The sequence below is a fragment of the Tenrec ecaudatus genome, chromosome 15, assembly GCF_050624435.1.
Source record: "Tenrec ecaudatus isolate mTenEca1 chromosome 15, mTenEca1.hap1, whole genome shotgun sequence".
Classification (NCBI taxonomy): domain Eukaryota; kingdom Metazoa; phylum Chordata; class Mammalia; order Afrosoricida; family Tenrecidae; genus Tenrec; species Tenrec ecaudatus.
The window spans coordinates 28,219,605-28,246,679 of NC_134544.1; positions in this window are offsets into that span (position 1 = coordinate 28,219,605).

Sequence of the window (27,075 nt, forward strand, 5' to 3'; positions counted from 1 at the left end):
GGCCATGACTGCATGAGGCCTTGTTGTTGTTAGGTGCCAGCGTGTCCTTTCTGACTGACAGTGACCCCATGTGCAAGAACTAAACACTGCTCCATCCCAACTGTTGTCATGTTCCGTCCTGCAGCTGCAGCCACTGCATCTGTCCCGCTCATTACATACCCTCTACTCTACCAAGCGTGAGGTCAGCTTCCAGGGCCAGGCCTCTCCTGGTCAGATGGTCCAAGTCCAAGAGACCAGTGCTCGCGGCCCTCTCTTCTGAGGAGCATGGTGACCATGCTTCCGGCAGGTCAGAGCTGCGTGTTCTGACAGCCCGCGGTACCGGTCTCAGCTGTCGAAAATCCTGCTCTCATTTCTGACCACCAGCTCCAGCTGCAAGAACTGACCAGAACGTGTGCAGGTACCGATAAGAGCTAAGAGCTCATGACACACTGAATCCAGGAACAGGAATGGGAACCAAGATACCAGAAGGGTAGGGGGCACTTGGGGAGAGGAGAGGAGGAAGGGGAACCGATCACAGTGATGGACACATGACCACACAAACACACCCTCCAGGGGGACGAACTACAGAAACCATGGGGAAAGGGAGACAGTGGTTGGTGTAAGACATGAAAATAATAATTTATCATTTATCAATGGGCGATACCAAGGACTCAGTAGAAAACAAATGTCTAGAAAATAACGATGGCGTCATATGTACAAACGTGCTTTATACAACTGATGGATGGATTGTTATAAGAGCTGTAAGAGCCCTCAATAAAATGATCTTTTAATAATAAAAAATTTTTAAAGACAACAGCAGGACAAAAAAAAAAAAAGACATGAGGTCCAGAACGGGGAGCTCAATGATCCACGGTGACCCAGACAAGTACAACCAAGCGGAGCCAGCATTTGACACACGCGGCTCTTAATTCTGAGCCCTCTGCTCAGCCTCTACAGGCTCTAAAGAGATAACAGGGTTCAGAAGGTGACCAAGCGTCACACATGCACCTCGAAGGTGTTGGCAATGGTGGCCGTCTTCACAGAGGGGGCTGGCCCGGGGCCCAACCGCGCTGTACACGCGTGGCGGGGAAGCTGGCTGTTTGGAAAGACTCCCAGCTCTTGTTTCTCTGCAAGCCCGGCCCCAGGTCAATAGGTACCTTGCTGAGCTGAAGACCCTGTCTCAGGATTGGGGCGCGCACTTTGGCCCCCGCCTCCCCAAGCGTTTCAGTACTAGCATCCCCAGGGAGACGTGTCCCCTGCTCCCACCACCACGACGCGGCTGCCTATTGCTTCCCCTGCTGCATAAAAGCTTGAGAAACTGGTCCGAGCCCGCCAATACAACGGCCATTCTGCCTGCAATTGGCAGCGGCGGGATTTAAATAAGATTTCAATAGGAAGGAAAAGTCTCTTTGGACTTGGTCTGTGATGTAGTTATCCGAAGGAGAAATTTGCAGAACCCATTACCTGCCGCTCTTTCCCCCAGGAAATCCCTTGTTTGTGGCGTGCCAATCTCCCCGGCTTTGGCCGGCTTTTTCTTCCCAGATTATCCTGGGCAAACAGCTGCCTTACACTATGTGTTTATAAGAAGAGGCATTTGTGCCTTTGATTGTTCAGTAGTTTCTACAGAATGCACATTCTCTCTCTCTCTCTCTCTCTCTCTCTCTCTCTCTCTCTCTCTCTCTCTCTCTCTCTCTCTCTCTCTCTGTCTCTCTCTTCCTTGCTGACCCCTGGCCACCCCCCTCTACTTCTGAGCAAACCACCACCAAAGGCTATTTTTTAGTCTTTCTAGCATCTTCCTACCCAGAACAGGGAATGGTTGGCATAACTCAGCTCTTCTGAGTCTTGGGCATAAGGTGTTTTTCATCAGCATGGGCAGTGCTTGGGCTGCCTAAGATGCTCAGGATTGTTTTTATTATTTACCACCCCCTCTTAAAAAGAAACCCACCAACTTTTCTAGCACCTCCAAAGTGCAGACGGTGCCCTGGTGGTACAGGGCATTCAACATTGGGCTGCAAACCCCAAGCGCAGCAGTTTGAACCCACTCCAGGGCGGCAGGGGGGTGCAGAGAGGAGGCCGTCTGTGGCTGAGCAGAATTACAGCCTCAGGAAGCCTGCGAGACTCCCTGCAGGGTGGCTAAGCACGCAGGGCATTGTGGGAGATGCTCGGAACAAGAGCTCAAGGAGCTTGTGATCTTATTGAAGAAATAAAAGCTATCACTGTAACGTAACTTCTGGATCGTTAGAGCTTCAGCCAGGAGGGACCCCATCAATGTGGGAACCTCTCAGGTTGAGTTTGTGTGGGCCAGAGCTTTCTGCTGTTTCTCCTGGAAGAGCATGTGGTTAGAAGTTGCCACTGCCCTGGTGAGCGTCCCTCTGTGGCGTGCCCCTGCACGGCGAAGTCCGACCATAGCCAGCCAGCAGCAGAAGCCCAGTACCAACTTTCTCACCCAGACCCCACAACATTTGAGGTTGGTGGCACTTTGCGCTCCCCCCCGCTCCGATGACAAGAGAACAATGCAACTGAGCACATGGTGAGAAGAAAAAGCAAACATGACATAGACTTAGTCTAGGCTCCCCACCCACCTCCTCTGACAGCTGGGACATCGAAACACTTCTGCCTCTAGAAAGGCCCATGGACGACCAAGAAAGATCTCTGAAGTGAAGCGGTAAGTGTCTGCTAGAGGGAGTGGACCTTGATGGACAAGAAATGTATCTTACCACCCGGAAGAGCTTTCTGCTTAACCTCCAGCTTCTAGAAAAATCCATTTCTCAGTTCCATTCACCCACCACGGTTCATCTCCTGTGGATTCTCTCTTGCCAAGTTGTGCAACCAAACATTCTGGCAGCTGGACTTTCCTGGGCATGGCCAGAAGGAAAAAAAAAATCTCTTAGGTCTGACACACGGAACAAAGGTCTGGCAGCCTGCTCCTGCAAAGGTGGCGGCTAAGAAGCCCCTCTGGAATACTTCTGCTCTGCACACAGAGCAGACAGCATGGCAGCTAACAACAATACTCCCCAAGGGGGACCGAATCTCCTGAAGGACTCTTGGTACCTTCCTGTCAGGAGAGTGGGCATCACAGAATGCCAGGCTGGTAGAACCAAGTGTTCTTGTGTTGACAGAGGGCTTCAGCAGAGGCCAAAAGTCCGTGCACTTCCTCAATGTATTGCCATATAAACATATGTACCTAGGCCAATGCCTCTATTTTTATGAATTAATGTGTTTACATATGTACACACCTATGTTCATACCTCTATCCGTAGCTTTGCTTCCTAGATCTTTCCTGTTTCCTTTTACCTTCCTCCTGCCGCACCATCCCCCTTGCCCTTCTTCTGCCTCTTAGTAATTCCTCTCAGCTAGATTGCTATAGCTCCAACCCCCCTGGGATCTCTACGTCCTCCTCATTGTTGATTTTAGTTCCCTGGTTGTTCCCCTGTCTGTGGCGTTGTTTGCTCACCGCTCCTTTCCCCCGCCTCCTCCTCCCACCAGGTCCCTCAGGAACCAACGGTCCCATTGCTTTCTCCTTGGGCTTGCTTCCCATGCCTAGCTTATGTTGCTAGACAAAACGATAATAGAGACAAAACAAAAGATTGAATAAAAAGAAGGGGAAAACAACTAGCAAAAAAAAAAAAGAAAAAGCATACATAATTTCAGGTCTGTCTGCTGACCTTCATGACTATCTCCCCACTGGACCTGGGGAGGTTCCAGGAACTGCCCCTCCTACCCCGAAGTCGATTGTGGGGACTCCTCAGGGGGTTTGTGGCTTGGCTTTGCTCCCATTGCCAGTCTGTTATGGTCCCTTCTTGGTTTGCCCACTTTAATGGGAGCAGAGAGCCTCATCTTTTTCCCTTGGAGCTGCAGGGGAATTCGAACTGCTGACCTTGTGTTAGCAGCCCACATGTAATCCACTACACCACTACAAATGACCCTGCTCCTTTGCAGGCTGTGTGTGTGTACACCGCATGCATGAACTACACGTGTATATACATGTGTACATATAGCGGCTATCTCTCCTCATAGAAGCAAAGGGCAGGTTACATTCGCAACAAGCAAAGTTTCTCACCCATGCATGCACGACGCCCTGCTTGGAGGCTGGTGGAAAAGATGCAATTTACCTTTGGGTGGTGATGCTGGGATTCCCATTTAAAAGTCTAAGCTGTCTGATTATTTATTGATGTCTCTCCCCATAGCTGTCTGACTCTTACTGGCTGGAAGAAGCTCCTGTGTGCCTAAAGGATTTTTGAATTAAGTTCTTTTCAGTCCCTTTCCCCTCCGGTGTTAACCAATGACTATACTTTGACAAAAGTCGGCTCTCCGCCCCCCTCTCCCCTGCCTCCCCCTGTTTTTTTACCTCGTGAAATAAAATTAAGTGCCAGGAGAGAAGCCATCAAACAACCTGGCCTGACATGGTTATTTGGCATTTATTTTTTATTTACAGAAAAAGTGAGAGGATGCATTGGGACCGCTCATCTTTTACGGTGACTACACTGTCCAAGGAGCCTTGCTGGGGTAGTGGGGATGCATTGGGCAACAGCAAGGTCAACAGTTCAAAACCACCAGCTACCCCTTGGAGAACGATAATGCTTTCTACTACTATAAAGAGTTACAGTCTTGGAAACCCACAGGGGCAGTTCTACCCTGTCATCTAAGGCAGAACTGCTATCAGTCAGGCACCCCAGAATTGAAGATTAACACGGGGAGCTGGCTGGAATTGAGGTCCTTATAGAGTGCACCCAACCTAGACTATCTGCTCCAGCTGGACTTCCCAGGCAATATGTGCAGTACACATTTCACTATCAAAGGAGGATTGAGGACAATAGTTGGAAAACTAGTCTGGGGTCAGTAAGCATGAATTCTGACCAAGCCAGCTCTACACTAGAACCTTGGGTAGCCCTTGGAGTCTGATTAAACAGGTTCAAATCCCAGCCCCTCCTGGAGAAACTGCTTAAACCCTCTAAACCTTAATTCTCATCTGAAAAATGGGACAAGGCTGCCCACCTCAAGCATCTCGGGAGATTCAACGGCGAAAATACAGAGGAGACCAGAGCCCCACACGGTGTGGAGCCTGCTCTGATGGCGCAGGGCATGGTCATCCTGGTGCACAAGGTGTCTGTGTGCCTGTCCAATAGGCAGCCCTGCGGGTCGGAGCTGTGTTATGTACTCCCTGTCCCCTAGAACTTTAGTGTCATATCCTGAGTCAAGTAAATGCGGCATGACTGACTGGTTCACGATGGGTAAACGGATGTGTGATGCCAGTGCAAGAGGCCATGCCCGAGACCCCTTAAGTCACTCCATGGGGGTCCAGAAACTTTCCCAAAACATACTGTTGATGCTAGCTCTCTGTCCCCTCCCAACTTCCCAGTCTTAACTGGTCCCCACATCTTATGTGGCTGTGTCTACAGCAGTGGTTCTCAGCCTTCCTAATGCCACGACCCTTTAATACAGTTCCTCGTGTTGTGGTGACACTCCCCACCCCCGGCAACCATAACATTATGTTCGTTGCTACTTCATCACTGTCATTTTGCTACTGTATGAATCTGGTGACCCCTGCGAAAAGGTCGTTCATCCTCCAAAGGGGTCACAACCCACAGGTTGAGAATCGCTGCTCTATAGGGTTTTTTCTATGGGATCAGAATTCGACTCAGTGGCAGTGGTTTGGGGTGTGTGTGTGTGTGTGTGTGTGTGTGTGTGTGTGTGTAGTTTGAGAAGTAGAAACATTGACCTATGGAAACAGCTTAGGCACAGCCCAGCCACCTTGCCTCAGTGACAATATTAATAGTGACAGATTCCAGGGGCTTCTGTATGTGCTGGGTCTGGCTGTTTTGCTGCCCAAATGGAAGGTTAATAGGTTGGCACTTCCTTAGCCGACCCTGATACTGGCCTCCACACCCATTCCAAGGCTCTTTAGGCCCCATGAGAGTAACAGCCATGCTTGAATGGTAGAGGGATGTGTGACTACACTTGGAAAGGTTCAACCAGCCATTGGATGGGCAGCTCATCAGGACTCTGAACAATAATTGTAACCATGTGCACATTCAAAGACAGCCACCTGTGTTCCCTGGACCACTAGAGAGTCACAGCTGCTGAGCTGTCCACTGCCCACCGGTGCAGATGCTAGATACGGGGGCCCACTGTCTGCAAGGGAGGAGGGTCCTTGGTTTCTCACAGATCACTCCCACTTTGGGAGGCCTGGACATCTATTAGGGTGCTAAGGGCAGCTGAACCCGGCTCTTGTGTGGAATGCCTCACGTGCTTGGCTCACAGGTGACGTCTGTGGACATGATGAGCAAGGGCAACCTCGGAAGACAGAAGATGGGCTCGTGGCTCCCAAGGCCTGTGAAGTTGCTTTGTTCCTGGCCAGCATCTCACTCCTGCCCCACCACCCCGTGGAGGGAGTACCACAGACAGAGGTCACCAATCTCAGTCCAGAATGAGGTTGGTACCATGAAAACTCTCTAGTGACAATTCAAGATCTTTGAACAAAGTGCATGTGGGGTGTGTGTGTGTGCGCGCGCACATACATGTGTTTGTGGGGTTACACCAGTTCCTACTTTCCCTCATTCTCAAGTTTTTACTGCCATTGAGTTGATTCTGACTCATCACAACCCCAAAGGGCAGGATAGAACTGCCCCTATGGGTTTCCATGGCTGTAACTGCTTACAGGAGTAGAAAACCTCATCTTTCTCCCACGGAGCAGTGGGTGGTTTTGAACCACTGACCTTGTGGCTACCAGCCAACCTATAACCCACTATACCACTGGGACACCTGTGCCCATTCTAGTCCAGGGGAAATACAGCCAAAGGTGAGCTGTTGTCTCTGGGTGGCCAGTCAGAAGCACCGTCACTGTGTAGGTTAGATAAGGCCTGACCCAGTCTTTAGTCACCAGGTGAGAGATGTGTGTGTGCTGCCCGGCATGCTGGAGCTCAGGCACAGGGACCAGAGTTCGTAAGACGATAGACCGGTGCTTTCCAAAGTGGGTGACACTGGCCCCCGGAGGGCGCTGGGACTGAAGGGAGGGGCTGCAAAGACAGCTGCCTACACTTTTTCCTGGAGGGTGGGCTGTCATATAAGCATCTTTAATAGACAAGGGGGTGCTGAGTAATTTTTTTCTTTTTCCTGAAAAGAGGATGGTAGGCCAACAAATTGGGAACCTATACGTTAGGCCACAGTGGGGGTGGGGGGAGACCTTTGTTCTGCCAAGGACCGTTTGGGTATTTACAGCACTATTTGTGGGCCTTGCGAAATTACTCTGCCATTGAGTTGATTCTGATCCATAGCAACCTCTATGATCACCTTAAAAATTGGCCTGCTAGATTCGGTTAAGCATCTAATTAACTCACTCCTAATTTGATGGCTGGAACTGCTTCTCTTTGCTGAGGCGTGTGATATTAGCTGGTTTTGCTGATCATATGGCCTGTGGGCCAGGTGTTCCCCAGTTTTGCTTTATGGGCACAGGCTTGATGTGGGTGTACATACCAGCCCCCACTACATACCACTGAATGTCCTTGGCCGCGTCGCTCATCTTCCCTAGATTGCTGCCCTGCCATCAATAACAAGGGGGTGAATGACGCCTGCCTCAGGAGATTCTGGAAGAATGTTCATGGTCAAGTCCATATGATCACATCGATGCGGTTGGCTCCCATCTTTCAGTAGGGACCTGACGCCTATTTCCTATGTGGGTCCAAGAAAGCAAGAGGCAAGAGATTTGGGTGTTCTGCACCTTGTCCTCTTTTCCGCCCGCTTGGTCACGTCTGACCCGTTCCTAGTCCTGCTTTTGATGAATCGGGCCATGCTCCTCGATCAGTGAGATGCTGATTTTCAACACTGGAAAGAGGCCTTTTGCAGCAGATTTGGTGAACGCAATGTTGTATCATTTGATTTCTGGACCCATGCTTCCACTGGTCTTGATTATGCTTCCAAATAAAATGAAATCCTTTGTAATGTCAATCTTTTGAGCATCTCCCTGGTTGACCAATGAGACGCAGACGGTACTTGCAATAGGGTATTGTACAAGCCAATCAGAAGTGAGCGTCTTTTGCCTCCACGTTTTGTCACTAACAGCCCATCACTACCGATACGCAGTGGAGTACCTATCCGGTGCTGCCCAACTGGTGAATCCTCTGCCCAAATAAATCTGATATTCTCGTGACTCAGTTTCCCTTAACGCCATTTGGTAATAGTCTTACTGTACATGGTTTTCCCCTCAGCACTGCCTCGTTTCATCCTGGAGCCCTGGTGGCTGCTAACCGCAAGGTCAGCAGTTCAAAACCACCAGCCCCTCTGAAGGAGAAAGACGAGGCTTCCTACTCTTGGAGAGAGCTAAAGCATTGTAAACTCCCAGGGCATACCCATCCTGGCCTACAGGACGACAGTGAGTGGGAATTGACTTTGGAGCCCCTAGTGGCAGGCAGGGGCAAGCAGGTTGTGGGTGTCCAGGTGGCAAGAACATGAGCAAAGAGGTTTACATGCAGCCTCTAAGAGTCGCCTTCCCTTGGAGAACCGCTGGAAGCCCCCAGCTGCCCTCAGGACCACGTCTTCCCAACCCTCCCTGGAAGGCAGTTGAAGAAAACTTGGTCTCAGTGACTGCCAAGGCGGGCAGGGCGGGGAGAATTCCAGCAGGCCAGGCTGGAGGCCGACCTCCAAAGGGAAGCCAGACTCATTCTGCAGTCTAGTCACTCTGTGAAACATTTAGTGTATCCGGGTGATTGTTCCCTGGCAGGCCGTGCGCCCGCCGTATCTGCCGGGCCTTTTGTCATGTTAACTGCACCCGATCAATGGATTGAGGTCAGGACTTCTGATGTAGGTGCAAGCTTAGAGGGAAAAAAGTCTCAAGATTCATTTTTTCTCGTCTGGTAACACTCCGGTCACTTATTTTTTCTCAGTTAGCCTCTGCCGCTCTAAAGTGGATATTGATCAGTGCTTTAATGCAAACCTGTCAAATTAATTTTGCAGACCTGGGATATGACTGGCCTAAAATTGCTTCTGCATCTGTTCTGTGCAGCAAGCCAATGAATTTTAATCACGGCCAGAATGGGCCGGTGGCTTTTTTTGTTAGAAACTTGAATAGGAAAGGTTTAAACTGTAAATGCCGGGGAATGATGCCGTTTTGTTCTTTTCAGAAACTCATGTGGTGGAGGTCAAAGAAATTATTATGTCGGCTGTATTCTTGGCAGATGCACCGGGAAGCTTGGCAGGCTGGCTTTCCACAGCACCCAGCTCTGCCCGGGGAGCGGCGGCATCAGCGGCGATGGCGGGGCCTCGTCAGCACACGGAACAGGTGCTGGAAGTGGCAGCCATGGGGACTCCTGGACAATTCGCCACCCCTGCCCTGTGGCCTGATGAGCCCTGGTGGCTCAGTGGTTAAGCACTTGGCTGCTTCTCCAAAATGGTTAGAAGCTGCAGCCGGTCCCTGGGAGAGAGATGAGGCAGCCAGCTTTGTAAAGATGACAGCTTTGGAAAAGGTAAGTGCCGCACTGTTAACTGCAAGGTCAGAGGTTCTAACCCACTAGCCGCTCCTCAGGAGAAAATCATGGTGGTCTGTTTCCGTAAAGATGTACAGTCTATCGAGGTGCACTGTGGAGCCCCGGTGGCATAGTAAGGTTTGAGTTGGGCAGCTAGCTGCAAGGTCAGCAGTTCAAAACCACCAGCTGCTCCTCAGGAAAGATGAAGCTTTCAACTCCTGTAAAATTATAGTCTCAGAAACCCACTGGGGAAGTTCTAATCTGTCCTGTGAACTGGAATCAACTCAATAGCTATGGGATGGGACAATTCTACTCTGTCCCATAGTGGGGTGATGAGTCAGAATTGACTGCTCAGCAGTGAGTTTGCCTTGACCTCGTGGTGGGATGGTTAAGTATCTGGCCACTAACTGAAAGGTTGGAGGTTCGAACCCACCCAGCAGCTCCATGGGGGAAGACCTTCCGTACAGTTGACAGCGTCCCAAACCCCACGAGGCTGCTTGACTATGTCACTTGGGATCATCGTGAGCTGGAGGCAAGTGGGCAGTGCCCGCCAATAGCAACCACAGCAACAAACTTTCTGGCATTTTTCTGGCCCCGGTTTTATTTTTTACAGGAGAGCCTTTATCTCTGGCAGACTGACTTCCCTCTCTTTTGGAGACTCAGGCCCTGTGTAGACTTGGGCAGGGCCCAGCTCCTTCTGGGAGGCAGAGCCTCATCTAAAAAGTTATCTGATGTGATTGAGTAGGAGAATTCTCACCTTCCATGCTGGGGATCTGAGTTCGATTCCCAGCTACCACCCACCTGTGAGTGGAAGTTTGTGTTGTTCTGATACTGAATAGGTTTCAGCAGAGCTTCCAGCCCAAGATGGACTAGGGCCAAAGGCCTGGTGTCAACAGCAGCTACGGAGAAAGACAGCAGGGCAGCGCTGTTGATGCTAATTCTGCCCCACTCACATCCCAGGAGTGGGCTCCTCCAGGCTGCGGCCTGGCCTTCGCTGGTTCTTTCAGGTGTGTGTGTGTGTGTGTGTGTGTGTGTGTGTGTGTGTGTGTGTGTGTGTGTGTGTAGGCCCTATGTTCTCCCCCGGTTCTGCCAGGGTGTTTTCTGCAGCTACTACCTGGAGCCCTGGCTGGAAACACCTCCAAGTTCCCATCTGGAAGTGAAGCCAGGGACCTGCCGCCCTCTTGTCATGCTCCCTCTCTCTGTGTCCATCACACCCACCAAAGTGTCCTGCTTCCTGGGGGGTTGGGGGTGGGGCTCAGGAAGGACTCACCTCCACCACTGTTGTCACCTCAATTGTCCCCCTAAGGAAGGCAGGCCTTTCTGGGGAGCAGCTGCAAGGTGGTACAACCACCCAGAGGCCCTGTCCCCCCTTACTGGTGGCAGGTCCCTTCCCCTGACAGTCTTGCCAAGGCCCCTCTGTACAGAATCCACTGATCGTGCCCCTTACAGCATCTGGCCTTCAGTACACGTAACTCTGGAGTCCAGGGGTGGCGTGGGGGGAGTGGTTAACACATCTGGCTGCTAACTGAGGGCTTGGAGGGTCAAGTCCACCCAGAGGTGCTTCGGAGAAAGGCCCGGCGGTCCACTTCTGAAACCAGCCACTGAGGATCCGACGGAGCATAGTCTACTCCAACTCACATGGGTTCCTTCTTCCGGAAGCAGAGAGGGCTTTAAGTTTTTGAGGACTTTGGTGTTCTGTTGGAGGTATTTCTGAGTCAGTCAATACAAGTGAGAACCGCACAGTCAAGGCGACGGGAAAGGGCTTGGGGACCATTTTGTCCCAAACTCTGATAGACCAAAATCAAAACCAAACTCACTGCCATCAAGTCCATTCTGACCCCTAGCAACCCTCTAGGGCAGGGAGCACTTCCACTGTGGGCTCCTAAGGCTGGAGCTCTTCATCTTTCTTCTGCAGAGTAGCTGGTGGTTTTGAACTGCTGACCTTGTGGTTAACAACCTAATGCATAACTCACTAAGCCATCAAGGCTCCTTTTTAAACCTCTTGATCGATTCAGCTTTGCAGAGGAGAGGAGGAGAATGGAGTGCAGGAAGAGGAGGTGAGAGGGAATCACTTCATTTCATTCAGGCATACCTAACCTCCCTGAGTCTGGGGAGTCCCAGCAGGGCCAGGCTTCGAGGTGAACCCTGGGCCTGGAAAGGTGAGAACTGTGGGCTGGGTGGCTCCTCGGGGCTCTTAGGGAGCCACACATGGGCCCATGAGAAAGCAGCAGGGGCCAGCCTGAGGAAGGACCAACTGAGTCAGCAGAGGACACACACCCAGCGCCTATCGGGTAAAGCAGACCTTGTTCTCTTTGTGGTCCTCCCTGTCCCCGTGTCCTAGTTGGTCACCAATGGGGAGGGGCCTGGGTATCTTCTTGCCTTTGTCCAGCCTCACCCTCCCTCACCCTAGGTGCTCGTCACCCCTGCTCCAGGACAGCACTCAGGGGAGGCCGGGCCCCTCTCAAGCCTCCGCTGGGGAAAAGCCCTGAGATGAGATTCACACTGAGCTTGAAATTACACCCTGAACCTGAAATTGCAGCTTTACACTGGGAGGGTTTTAATAATTGAAAGCAATTAGAAAATTATGGAATCTCTCTAAATAGCTGACGAGGAATAGAGATGGGAGTCTGGGCATAGTTGGGCTATACACAATCATTACAAAAATGAAGCCACTCCAGAATTGAGTCCCGCTGAGTTCAATGTCCATAAAGATTTGGGCTAGGGTCACACAGCCAACAGAGAGCAGAGGCCCACTAGGAGGCTTCGGACATGGTGGTGAGGTGCCACAGAACCGTGTCCGACTCTAAGCCACCCTGTGCACAACAGATGGACGCACTGCCCGCTCCCGTGACATCCTTGCCATCGTGATGGCTGAGCCCATGGTGTGTAGGCTGTACCCTCTCAACCCAGCTGAGAATGCCGGAGCCTCTTGCTTTCAGGGAAGGGGTGCCTGCCCGCCCCCCTCCCCTGCCCTTTGCCCTCCTGCACAAGAGAAGGCATTCTCTGAGAGAACACCTTCCTGAGGACCTCGTGGTCTTCCAGGCCAACTGGGCAAAGTCAGCTGGTTGGATGTCACCCACAATTCACTAGGGGACAGAGAGCACAGGAGCTCAGGGCAGTTGGGTTGATGACAGAAGTCCTCAGAGATACCCCGATTGGGGACTTCAGTCTCCTTCACAACTCCACTGCTGAGCCCTCGCCTGCTAATCTCATTCCCACCTGCTGCACTGGGGGACATGGCTGTGGCTCACTCCCTTTGAATGAGCACACTCTGAGATAGGCTTTGTGTCATCTTGCTTACACCTGTGGGAAGGTATGGAAGGCGTCCCTCCTCTCCATTAGGACAGAGCTAACAGTGTCTCTTTTTTTGGGGGGGGGTGTGGCTATCTACAAGAGATGCTGTGGAACACTGGTCTCTCTTTTGCCCCCTTTCTTCTGGCTTGATTGGATCCTGCACCTGCCTTCTGGGGCCAGTGGCCCATGTGACCTGTCGAGATGCTGAAGGCTCTTGGCACCCTGACAGGTTCCTGCTGACCTTGGACCTTGGAGCCTTGTGACTCAGCCCCAACCCCCCACCCCCGGCCTGTGACCACCCAGTTTCCTGCTTCATCAGCTGAAGTCCTGTGAGTCTAGGGGAGTCTAGGGAGTCTAGCTAGCAGCTGACATAGGGACTTCAGGTGGACTGGGCTGGGCTGCTTTTTTGCTGTAAAGGTTCCCCTTGATATAAAGTTATTGTTTATTCCGATGTGAACGCCACTGGGCTTGTTTCTGAACCGAACCTCATACTCACCCCCAAGTCCCTGGGCTTCTCTGTCTCATATTTAGCTATTACAACCCCAAGAAAAGACCCTGACTCTCCAGGCTTGGGGCACAAGCCCCCCCCCTCCCTGACTGGTCTTTGGAGGGGGTCTGCTCAACCTGGGTCCTAGGCCATTTGTGGAAGGGTAGAGGGTTCCCTGACCAACAAGCTCGCAACAGGAGCCCTGGGGCTGATGGGAGGAAGGAGACCAACCCCAATGCGAGCCCTTGGCATGGATGGGTGGCTTATTCGCTTGTGGGCATCCCGTGGTGCCCACAGTTTGTCTCAAGGGACTGTATGCCGGACCTTCCAGGAATGTCATCTCCCATGCCACCCAAGGCCACCTCTGCTTTCCAAAGTGTGCATCTTCCAAGAGGCTGAGCTACTAGCCCCATGACAGCCTTTCCCCTGGGCACAGCCCTTGCCTCCCTCCCCGTGTCCCCCTCGATGCCCGGCGGAAAGCCAAGGACCTGGCAGGCACTCAGTGATGCCTTGAATGAATGCCTGCCCGAGTGAGCGGCCAGCCATGTGAATGGAAGGGAAGGAAATGGAAGCAATTAGACCCACGCCAACCCAGCGCTCACCTAACCACACCGCTTCCTGCCCTCCGCCAGTCTGCTAAAAGCTTTGTCCCCATAATATCAGGCCTGGGCTCCTCAGTCCCCGAGGGCAGGGGGAAGGGGCAGCTGCTCTGTGGTCTTCAGGGACAAGCCCCGGGCTCAGAATCCAGGCCTTTGTCCTGCCATTAATTACCTGTGTGACCTTGGGCAAGCCACTTAACCTGCCTTTGCTTCAGTTTCATCATCCATCAAGTGGGACCAATGCTGTCCACGCTGATTACTGCACACCAGGACTGGGTCGGAGACTCGGAGAGAGCTGGAAGCACCTAGAAAACTCCCAAAGAAAAGTCCTGTGTGAGGAAAGGAAGGAATTAGGATGACCATGCGGGTACCCTCCATTGGAGGTACCCAATTCAGTGGGGTTTCCCCCCTCACCCAGGCCTTCTGTATCAAGGAGAGCAAGCACACTTAGAGAAAATCCACCCACAGTCCTATGGGTTGGTGGGCGTCCCCAGCACTGAGAGACAAAGACTTAACAGGGAACAAAATTATGCTCCCTGACCTTAGAAAAGCCAGAACCCCAAAACTCTGCCGTGGAGTCAGTACCTTCTCATGGCAATCCTGTAGGACAGAGTAGAACTGCCCCTGTGGGCTTCCGAGGCTGACAGTCTTTATGGGAGTGGGAAGCCTCCCGGAGAAGGGCTAAATTTCAAAGTGCTGGTAACCCACTGTGCCACCAGCAGGCCCCTGGCTTCCGATTCGAACTCATGATGAACCATGCGTTGCAGAAGAGGACGGCTTCGCAGGGTTTATTTAGCTGTCGCTTTCTGGAAGCAGTTCACCGGGTCTTCCTTCCATGGAATTGCCAGGTGGGCTTTGTTTTAGGGTACCAAAGAGACTAGATTTAATAAGAATATTTATTCAATCATCAGCAGGACAAAGGAGCCCTGGCAATGTAGTAGTTGTGCCTTGGGCTTCGGTCAGCGTGGTCAGCTCTAGGTTAGCAGTTGATCATGACCTGCTTGAGACTCCCAGGTGCCCTAGGGAAGAAACCTATGTATAAAACAGGGCCAAATGGTGGGCCACCGAAACCAAGCCAGCCCTTCAATATTGGTTGAGCACCAGCGATGGGCCAGGCTGTTGCTTTAAAAGCTCAGGGTAAGAAGGGGAGAACTGAGCGTCTCGCCCAAAGAGCCAGCCGGAGCTGACCATGTGATTAATTGAAGCGAGCAGACAATACACGAGATGATGTTTTCAGACTGTCAGGGACATAGAAGAGGGTCCTGTCGTGGAAGAGGAGCCCTGCTGGCAGAGTGGTTCCCAGTTGGGCTGTGATCCGCCAGGTCAGCAGATTGAAACCACCAGCTGCTCCCTGGGAGAAAGGTGGGGCTTTCTACTCCTGCTAACAGTTTCGGGCTCAGAAACCCACAAGGGAAGTTCTGTCTTGCTCTAAAGGGTCACGATGCATCGGCACTGACTCAGTGGCAGTGAGTTTGAGCTTGAGAATGGATGGAGCCACCACTTGTGTGCCAGTTGTCCTACTGTGGTGGCTTGGGTGTGATGATCATGCTGAATGAAAGCTGACTCACCAGCATGTCACTGGACTGACATGGAGGCGGCAAGCAGAGATGCACTTTCTTCTGGACGCTGTAGGGGACACTGCAGGTCCTTGCCCATAGCCCCTACATTTCAGGACCAGGGACAGGGGTCCATCTCAGGCTGCGCTCTTCTCTACATTTCAGGACCAGGAACAGGGGTCCTTCTCAGGCTGCGCTCTTCTCTAGGACCACAGCCTGGGTACACCCTCACTTTGAAGGACCCCTGTAGACAGAGGCTACTCAAATAGCCCAGGATAATCTCCCCATCTCAAGGCCCTTACTTTAAATCCCATCTGCAAAGCCGCCTTGGCCATGAAAGGTAACATACAGATAAGTTCCCAGGACTGGGGCATGGGCATCTTTGGGGGCCATTATTCTGCCGACCACCAGGTAGAACTCTGAAGATTTGCTGATGCAGGTAAGGGGGGCAGGGAGTGAGCCAAGGACAACATCTGGATTTCATCCCTGAACTATGAAGGGCATGGTGGGACCCTGAGTGGGGGTTGAAGCATGTGGGGCAGCAGACGGGCTCAGGCAGGGAGAGGCAGGGGCTCGATTGTTCGGTCCCGGATGTGCTCAGTTTAGAGTCCGTGCAACAGGAAGTCTGAGTGGTTGGGAGCACCCACCCTTGGCAGTGCAGGCTAAGACAGGCCAGAGCACACACGTGCCAGCCACCCCAGCCACCCCTTCCTGCTCACAAAGGCCTCCCAAAACAAAAGATGCTCCAGAAGGGCATGGGAGGCCACGTGGAGACAGGGCTGGGCAGAGGTTGGGTCTGATTTGAGAGGCCTGGAGACTAGGTTTCCTGCAGGAGTAGGGGAAGGTGCTTCAGGGTCTTTGGAGACAAAGGAAATGACCCAGAAACGGGGCACAAGAACATTTAACAAGTAGTCTTTGTGCGGGTGACAGAGGGGTCGGGACATTGCAGGCACTGTGCGTGCATGAGAACGGAGTCCTGGCCTGGGCCTGCCCCTTCCTGCTACTCCTGGTGTTGGCCCAGAGGACAGTTTCTGCTGTAGCTGCTACCAGCTGGGAAGTGGGCACGGAGGGCTGGGGGAGGCGTTGAGGAAAGGGAGAGGCGTGTCGTCTCTTCCTCCTTCAGAAGTGCCTCTCTTAAATCAAACAATTCAATCCAGGTGGAAGAGCACTGGCAGCCGGGAGGGAAGAAGGAGAAGCAGACGATAAAAAAAAAAAAAATCAATAACGCTTCCCCATAAAATAAATTGAGATTTGTGGAATTCACTTCCACTTGACATCAAAGATGCCGATTTGGTGAATTCGTTTAAGGCCAAATTGAAAATGTATCGTTTTAATCCGGGTCCCTGAGCTACCCCGGGCTCGGTGGCAAGGGCCCAGGGGACTGGGTTTATGGCCCGCAGCCTGGGCTGTGTATCTGGGGCCCACTGACCTGCATGGCTCTAAGGGTGCTGGGCTTGGCCCCGCAGGTGGGGCCAGTGAGAAAGTGCATGGACAGTCAGCACCAGGCTTGGCAGGCGGGTGACGGTCAGTGAGAGTCACTTCGTGATGCTTGCAGTGACCAGTCGGGGACCTTGGGCAAGTCACCAAACATCTACCCTGACCTCCACTCCCTGAGCTCCCCACCAGCCTGGAGGTGCACATCCATGTGTCCCTCTGGCCTGGGCGCCTGTGTCAGTGAGCTGAATGTGTTCAGGGATGATTCTCTCATCTCAGCAGCTCCCCAGCCCTCGCCCTCCAGAGCCTTGGGCTGACACACACTCATGGGCATCAGGAAGGGCCGAGGGAGATGGCTTAGAGAGAGGCCTGGGGCGTGGGGTGAGTTCGGGGTGGTGATGGCAGGGCCATAGGCAGACAAAACCCACAGCCACATCCACCCCAAACCAACTCCAGTCCACAGGCCCAGGCTCCGGGCTCTCGGGCCCGAGCTTGATTTGACCCCCTCAAATTGAATGTTCACTTTAGCCTAGATTTGCAAAGCAATTTGTTAATACTCCTGCGCGGGGGTTGTTTTCTCTAGGGTTTTAAAGAAAAAACTCATTTCAATGGAAAATTCACGGCACCAAATTGAAATGTATTCTGAGCAGAGCGAGCGGTTCAGAATTTCCAGGCCCCGGTGCTCAGCGCTCGGCCCCTTGTAATTACACTTTCTTTGTGCGTCAGCTGCAGGCCCGGCCAGGCAGACAGGGGTAATGCCGGCCCTTCGGAGCAGAGAACGGACGTTTGTGCCTGTTCCCTTTCAGCGGGCGCTCTTCCAGCAGGATGGGAGAGAGGCTCGCCGGAATCGCTCCATCAAGGGGAACAAAACGATGAGAATCTTAAGCCTCCGCGGCTTCTGCCCCAACACTCTCTGTAGGGTCACATTGATTGCTGCAAGTGCAGCGGGGAACAAGGACATCAATCCTCTTCTCTGTAGCACATGGTTGGGACATTTTGCTTTGAGATGACCCCCCAGCATGTCCTGGCTCAATATGCAGCACAGGCAGACACACACGAGACACAAACCTGCTTACACATATACACGTACATGTACACCTGTCACACACAAACACTCACAGGCACCCTCCCCTACATACACCCCAGATCACACACACACACACACACACACACACACACACACTAAAACCTCACTACCATTGAGTTAGTTCTGACACTTAGTGACCCTACAGGACAAAGTAGAAAGACCCTGCTGAATAGCCTTCTGTGAGCAGAAAGCCTCCTCTTTCTCCTGCAGAGCAGCGGGTGGATTTGAACTGCTATTTCCAATAGCCTCATATGCATGCGAGAGTTGGGTGTGGAATTAGGAAGACTGAACGACAAGTGATGCATTTGAATTATGGTGCCGGCGAAGATTGTCAAAAGTGTCATGGATTGCCGGAAGAACAAACACATCTGTCTTGGCAGGAGGATGCTTCTTAGAAGGAAGGATATGGGGATTTCTTCTCACGTGCTTTGGCCATGTGTTCAGGAGGGACCATGCCCTGGAGAGGACACGGTGCCTGGGGAAGCAGAAGTCAATGCAAAAGAGGAAGACCTCCAGAGAGATAAGTTGACATAGTGCTGCCACGTCACAATCACGTAGGTTCCAACATACCTGCTGTGAGAATGGCGCAGGACCAGCGGTGTTTGTTTGTTTTTTCTGTTGTGAATAGAGTCGCTACAAGTAAGAACCGATTCACTGGCTAACACCACCACCAACAACACGGTGCTGCAAATTAACACGAGCAGACATTTAATGAACTCCTGCTTCCCTGAAAAGGGAAATTTGGATATGGTCTACATTATCATTTTAGGGGATTCTTGATCATTTTCCTAAGCACGTTGGTCATATCGTGACTAAGTAGGAGAAGACGCTCCGACGGAAGCGCTCGGGAATGAGCCATCAGCATGCCTTGCGTTTGAAAGCACTGACGAAGATAGAGGCAGAAGTAAATGACCCGTGCTCGTAATTCTTGCATCTGAGGGCAGGCAAGGTATTCGTTACAATATGCGTTTAATATTGTGTATGTTCTAAACTGTTTTCTGATTAAAAATCCAAGAGATAAAGAGTAGTCAGAAGGTTTCCAGGTGGTATTCGGTTGTACATTTCTTTAAAGCCTGATGTTATCTGTGTGTGTTGGTGGCAGAGGGAGCTGAAATTCTGAGGCCCCGCATACACATATTCAAGTTTGCAAGTGGGTTTTTTCAGTGGCTGAACCTTAATACCACTGACAGCTAGCCGATTCTGACTCATACTGCGCCTGTCTAGGCTCTCCGAGGGTGTAAAGTTGTATGGGACCGAGAACAGGGCAGGCTCAGATGGTGCCCCACACTGCCGGGTCTCAGGACTCGGCTATGGGAGTTAGGAATCACTCAATTCAAGTTGTATTATGTTACTTGCTACTCAAAGCATCCTCACTTCAATACTTAGTTACGCTGTGGAACAATCGCCGTGCAGAGTGTCACTACCTTTCTCTGTCCTACCCGGCCAGTTTTCTTCCCTTAGGACAGAACTGTGTCGTCTTCCTTTTGTCCTCTTAAAAACTAGCTCAGGGATGGGCACAGAGTGAAAGAGAACCTGTTAACCAGGTGGCCTTTGGACCTTTGTGCCTTCTGGGGGGGGGGGTCTCCTCTTAGAAATTTGCCAAAGGAGTTTATCCAGTGTAAATGTGCATATGGGATAGGTGGATCGGTGGATGGATCACTGGATGAATCAATGGATAGATGGCCAAAGAAGAGATATTTATCAATATTGCTTTTATAAAGGGGCCCCAGCATCCCCACCTCCAAGTCTAGTGTGGAGTTAGATGCGAGGCTGGGGAGACTTCACCTCGCATGCTTCAGCCATGTTGTCAGGAGAGAGCAGTCCCTGGAAAAGGACAGTGGACTTGGCGGAGAGAACAAGCAAGCTGACACGGGAAGGACCCTCTCCACCAGATGGCTGGCACCACGGCTGCCCCCACAGGCTCGTCCATAGGAAAGGTGGTGAGGAGGTGCAGGGACAGCAGTGTTTGGGTCTGGTGTACATGGCCCAGCGGAGCTTTTTTAGCCCCTCCCTCCTGTGATGGGCTCACAGTCTCACATTGCCCAGAGAGAGCCAGTTTGTCCTCTGGGGCAAAGGGGCCATTGTCTACCTTGGGAGCTGCTGTCTTCAGCAAGGTGCCTCCATCCTGAAAGGCTTCTCCCAAGCTTTCATTGCTGTGGTTGATAATTTTGAAAATTATCTTTCAAGAATATTCCCAAAATAAAATTAGATGATTCTATGGACCCTGGGTTTTCTAACCACACTTCCACCGGCACCTCCAGATTCCAATGGACTCCTCCTCCCAGGGGGCTTTCCCTGCAGAGAGTCATCAAGGACAGTGAGCCCCAGCACTGGGCATGGCTGGCTGCTTCAGTTTGGGCCTTAGCGGCTTACTTGGTTAACTGGTGAATAGAAACAGAGAATTAACACATTGGGTCTGCCATCTCTTTATCCTTGGGACAAGTTAGTTTGAATTCTCAGGCACTGTTATTGTTACGTTTGTGAGGTATTTCAAATGCCTCCTTTCCACAGGGAAGTGTTTGTAAGGCACCCCCAAACCAAAAACAGACTCACTGCCATCAAGTCAATTCTGGCTTTCAGTGACCTTATGGGACAAAGTAGAACTGCCATCGTGGATTTCTGAGTCTATAACTTTTCATGGGAGTAGAAAGCCTCATCTCTCTCCCAAGGAGCAACGAGGTGGTTTCAAACTGCTTACCTTGAAGTTAGCAGCCCAACACGTAACCACTACACCACCAGGGCTCCTTGTAAGGCATGCAGTCCTTAGTTAAATGATGGAGAGGCAACCATCACTCAGAGCAGCCTCACTGCCTGCCAGAAGCCAAGGATCTCTAGCTAGGTCTCTAGCTAGGTCATTAATTCCATGGGAGGTCTCCTTCTGGCAGGCAGTGTGGCTGTGCAGTACAGGGAAGCAGGCAAGGACAGGTGTGTTACACAGGGTTCTCTAGAGAGACACACCAGATTGCTAATAATTATACATATACACATATATTTATACAGATAGATATATAACACAAGAAATGAACAGTTAAATTATATACAGATAGATATATAATACAAGAAATGAGCAGTTAAATGATAAAGCAATACAAATGGCTCAGTGTAACTCACTCCCATGAGACAGTTGTGAGGCACTAGCAGTCCTTCAAATCTTGAGGGCCATCAGGTAGTTCTCTGTAGAGAAATTCAGGCTATCTGGGCACAGACAGTAAACAGCAAGGCAGGTCACCAACAGTTAGCCAGGTCACCAACAGTCAGTCCCCAGCTCAAGAAATGTAAATTCCAGTTGTGTGGCAAAGCAGGTCTTGAAGGAACTTCAAATTACAGCAACACAGTCCACGGGTTAGGTGTCCCACAGGTAGTGTAGCTTTCAAATTGAGGCACAGAACTAGCAAGGCAGCCGCACACTGGTCCGGTGATCAAAGGGCGAGAGACAAGAAAGGCAAGGCTTGCCGAACCATCTATCTCTCTGCCTTTCAATTAATCCCACATGTGTTGATCAGCCAGGTTGGCACAATAAAGTAACTACCTCAACAGGAAAATATGGACAGAGGGCTCTGGGAGAGGTGCAGCCCGGAACGCAGACCTGAGCTCCAGGTGACTTGGCCCTCGAGGCCACAGAACAGTCACCGTCCTTCCTGAGGGTCCTGGATCCGAATGCCCTGGCTCTGTTTCCAGCCTCCCTTCCTGCAAGCCACCCTGCACAGCACCAGTGAGCAGACCTGGGAAATGCCACCCACTGCCCAGAAAACTCCCACCCACCCATTCCACACAATGGGACAGGCCGTGCTTCCCGCTTCTGGGACTTTAGCTGGAGAGGGGAGAGGAGCCAGGAGCAAAAATGCTCCTGGATGTGTGATGACATGGAATCACTGTACAAGAGGTGCTTCTTTTAATCCCATTTTCAAAGGAACTTTTAGAAAAATATTTTTTTTCTTGTGAATGAAATGAAGGTTTACAGATCGGTTTTACATTTGGCCATGTATGCATGTTTTGTTTCCATTCATCCAGTGATGGTGACCTGCATGTCCCACCCCGTACCCAACGTCCTCCCTGGGTTTCCTGACTCCATTCCTCTTATTGCCCTTGCCGTCAGTCCTTGAGCAAGTGCTCACCTCGTGATCCTGAATGGTCGATGATCTAACACGGCTATGTCCACATTCAGACCTGAAGGGTGATTAAGGGCAATCGTTTGAGGGGTCTGGCCAACTTAACTGACCAGTCACACAGGCCTCTTTTATGATTTTGAGCTTTGTCCACATTTTTCTCCTCACACTCTGTCCAGGACATTCTAATAGCATCCTATTCAGAGTAGTTTTGGTGGTAGCCGGGCACCATCTAGTTCTTCTGATCTCAGAGCTGCAGCGACTGGTGTTTGCACTGGACTCATTCACATGTTTTTCGATTACCAGCATCCTTTTTACGTTTGGATGGCGAGAGACCAATAGTTGTACCTCTCCCATGAACTTTGGAAGCCAATCCCCTGGGATTCTGTTGTCACCGAGCATCATAGTGCATGTGCACATGACGAGCAGCAGAGTGCTCTCACAGCAGAGGTCACACACCTGCTAGAGAAGGCCAGAGAAGGTCTCCCGGTGCCTCAGTTTCCATCTTATTCCATAAAGTGAAAATAATAGAACCCTCCTCAAAGGGCTGTGATGAGAACTCAGGCGATTAGTATACACAAAGCTCTTTGCAAGGACCCCTGCTGGTTGTATTTTAGGCATCGGTTGCAAACCAAAAGGTTGGTGGTTCGAACCCAGCAGTTGTTCTGTGGGCGAAAGAAGAAAGAGCCTGCTTCCATAAAGAATAGCAGCCCCAGAAACCCTAGGGAGCAGCTCAACCTACCCTGTCCTGCTGGGGCACGGTGAGTCGGGACAGACTCCATGTCCATGGGTTTGAAGTGTTTCCCATGGTGCCCGGCACACAGAAAGTGTTATGAAAACACATGCTACTCCTATCATGACTCCCAGCTGAGGCAACAAGTAAACTTGGGGTGGTGTCACACAGCGGAAAATGGGCAACTTGTTTTTAAAGAAAGTGCTTGGACTCCAGGGGCCGGCCTGCAAGTCCCCAGTCCATTCTCTAGGAGGCCTGAGCTCAGGGAGCAAGTGTTAAGCTGCCAGGTTCAGAGGAGGCCCCACCCCCAGCCCTCACTGCTGGCTGCCACAAGGGCTCTCTCTCCCTTTGCTGATGTCCTCCGGCCCATCCTACCGCCATCAGCCTGGACCCCTATCCTGGGCCTGTGATGTGAGTGCACCTGTGTGATGCACATGGCTCTTCACCCAACTGTGGACATCATGGTCCCCAAGAGCAAGAGCCATGCAGCCCTTGGGATTTCTAATGAGGACACATGACCTAAACGGGTCAGTCTGATGGCACCTTCCCACACAAGATGGGCTCTAGAGGCAGTGACCCAAAGGTGCCAGGGGGGTCACAAGCTGTTGTCAGTAGTTGCAGCAAAGTCCAGGATTCAGTGTTGGCCATGGTGGCGATACCAGCCCACCACGGGGCCTACAACAGACTGCTCCGCGGCTCCTCCATCTGGGCTTTCTGAGCGGGTTTACAATACCCTGTATTGACATGCTCTCCTTAATGTAACATAGAAAGCATATTCCCAATGGGGGTTACATCCACAGAAATGGGGATTCGTATAACATACAAAGCATATTCCCAATGGGGATTACAAACAAGGATCATAGCTCACAGCTGTATAGTCCATTCTGATTCGTGGACTAACAGGTGGGGAGAACTGCCTGGGGGTTTCTGAGACTGCAATGTTTGATGGGAGTAGAAAGCCTCATCTTTTTCCCTGGAGCAGCTGGTGGTTTCGAACTGCTGACCTTGGCCCAGTGTCGGATATCAGTTCAGCATAATTACTGTCCAGCAGTTAAACATAGCGTACAGTGGTACACACTGCCTTGGAACGCCCTGTTCTGGGAAGTCTCTAGCAAAAGCCTTGTCAAGGAGGCCGTGTTTCCCACATAGAGATCCTGCATAAGGAGCAGCTGCTACACATTTCTCCCCAAAATGTGTTAAAAAAAAAATAAAGCTCTTGGCCCAGAACATTTGGCTGCATAGGCAAGCGTTGAAACCCAGACTCCCACGTGTTTTGCACAAAGCACTCGAGGCCATTTCTTGGCACACCTGGATCTGAGGCGCCCCATGTGCGGTGTGGGACGCAGGAGCAGATGACATCTGAGCACCCACCAGCTAGGGATGCTATGCTGGGATCCGGACGTCCCCCTGGGGCCTGACCATGCTGCCAGCGGGTTAATGAGAGTGCCGTTGTAGGTGCCATTGAGTCTACTCCGACCCATGATGACTCCTTGTGACATCATAGGACCACCTCCACGGGGCCATGATCTCTAAGGGGCAGACTGCCAGATCTTCCACCAATCGAGCCGCTGGGTGGATTTGAATGACCCGTCTCCCAGTTAGCAGCCAAGCCCTTAACTGTGGCACCACGAGGGCTCCTTGAAGGAGCCTGCTTCTTCGGACGAGCTCAGGAGTACAATCAGCACGACAGCATTTGACGCCTCGGAGGGCCAAGGACATGGTTTTCGCCCAGGCATCGATCCGCATGGCCTTGCTCTAAATCGCATCAGTGCGCTTCACGCTGATGGAGGTCGGGGACACGTGCACCCCTCACTCTCCCTGGACAAGGCCCCACGGCTCCCTCTTGAGTTGTCCTTCAGCCTTAAGCGCTACAGATGGATCCTTCTGCGGCACCAGCGCCGTGTTCATGCTCTGGGCCCTTGAAAACGGCCGTGTCCTGTGTCTAAGTGAGCTCATGATTGAATCCAGAGGACAAGGCACTGCCACGTGCACTCATGGGTGGTCCTCCTTTCCAGCACGTGGGACAAGAGCCTGTCCGGTGTGACCGAATGAGAGTCACATATACTGTCGTGTATCCACAATGACAGCACTGGGCCCGCTGGCATCCTCTTGTCACATGCACAGGCCTGTCAGGTCCCCAAGGGCAGTCACGGGTCTTGGTCATTCTAATCAAGACCATCACCCCTAGAGCAGGGCTCAGTGTCAGGGCGTCAGTGGAGGTCAGATGCAAACAGCCTGACTGAAGTCCTGGGTGACCCAAACCTCCTCCTGCCCTTCCTTGCCAAGTTTGGAACTTTCGGATGGAGAACTGAAACCCCGGAGAAGAAGAGCACTTTCTCCGCCTGGAAAAGGTTGGAAGGAGAGGCAACAGCAACAACTTTCATTACCTTGGCTCAGGGCCAGCCCCCAGCCAAGCTAATTTGTATCTATCATGTGATAGGTGATTTATGATGTATATATCAATATGTTTTTTAGTTCTCTTGCTTCTCTTCTGATGCCCCACTCCCTCCCTCTCTTCCCCCTCCTACCTCCTGTGTTCCAACCCCACCCCTTGAGACCCTGCTCTCAGTTGGCTGATAAGTAATGCTCTACTGATAAATGTGCCCTTTGACCCCCACATGTTAGAATGCGCAGCAGCCGGAGAAAGAGCCCTTTGTGGATAGTCAAGAATTCAGGGGTCCAGGCTTTCCTGACGCCCCTTATGTCAACCTGGCTAGATGCCCACAGACACGACCCACTCACCCAGCCCCGACATTCCCTCTGCTTTCTACCTGGTTGTTATTTCCCCCTTTTTCTGACAGTGCAATATTGCATATAATAACAATTACCAATGACCTCCACTGGGTTGTCCAATCTCATTATTGCCGATGCATTTGGTACCTGCCACTGCCAATTTGCCTCAGCTGAAGTTTTATTCAGTGGGATATGATAGAGCCGTACGGCAATCTTTTTCCATTTAAATAGTTTAATTGAGGAAAGCTATCAGATGTTTCCAAATTTAATGTATACAACAATTTGCTTTTTCCTATCTCTTTTCAGAGTTGAGTTGGAAGAAAATGACATCTGATTCTTATAGAAGGAAAGCAATTACATTTTGGCGTCTGCCTTCCCCGGCTTGCATATGTTTTTAAACATAAAAAGAAATTCTTAATATGTAATTGTCAGGTAATAAAAAGGGAAAAATATTTTACTTTGCGTTTATGAAGTAATTTTTCAAAAGCATAAGGGAATTACATGTTAATGTTTTATGTTTATGACTGCACTCTAATACTGCACTATTTCTTCAAGTTTGGGGGCTTTTTTTTTCCCTCGCTGAAGATGAGTCTGAGATTATCAGGCCTCGCTCAAACTCCATCTGTCCTCCACACACGCCCTGGGAGCACGCAGCTTTCCTCTCAGAGCGCCAATCTTCGGTATGCGCCTTATTAACATTCGTCTTCTGCATTGGATTATGACAAGTGGATGATGACAGGTGAGCTCCGTCCCTACACTGTAAGCTGTCCAAGACGGTAACCTGTCCACGAGTCAAGATCTTTTTTACCCCCTTATGATATGCTTGTGTTCTCCATCATGCTCAGCAAAGGACCAAGCTCACGATAGTTGATGCTCAGTAAACACTTGTTGATAGAATAGTCATTGGATTGTCAAATAACCCAATGCCCTGCCATTGAGTTGATTCCAATTCACAGCAACTCTATAGAATATAGTAGACCTGCCCCTTCCCAGACTGTAAATCTTTCCAAAAGCAGACAGCTCACCTTCCATCCCAAGAGTGGATTGGTTGGTAGATTTGAACTGCTGATCTTATAGTTAGCAGCTCCACATACAATCCACTCTCCGACCAGGGCTCCTTGGCGACATAAAAAAATGACAAGTAAAGAGGGATATTATTCCAGCATCGAATGCCTGATACAGAGAAGAGGCTCAATGAATGGGATGGATGGTAGGTGGCTAGATGATGGATGCAAGGATGAATGGGTGGATTGTAAACTCCACACACATCTTCCAGAAAGATCCAGGGATTCCTCACAGCACTCCAGGGTACCTCACTGTCCAGATCTCAGCGCCTCCATTGCTCAGAAAAGTATTTGATGGTCTCCAAGATAATTCCAGAATATATTGGGATTTGATAGTGATAAGAGTTAACTGAATTGTCACATAACCGAATGCACTGCCATTGAGTCAAGTCCAACTCACGGCAACTAGGGGGCAGAGTGACCTTCTTGTTAGAGGAAAGGCTGGCAAGGCTTCCTCTCATGCACTTTGGACCTGCGGTCAGGAGAGATTGCCCCTGGAGAAGAACATCATGTAGAGGGGCTGCAAAAAGGAGGAAGGCCCTCCA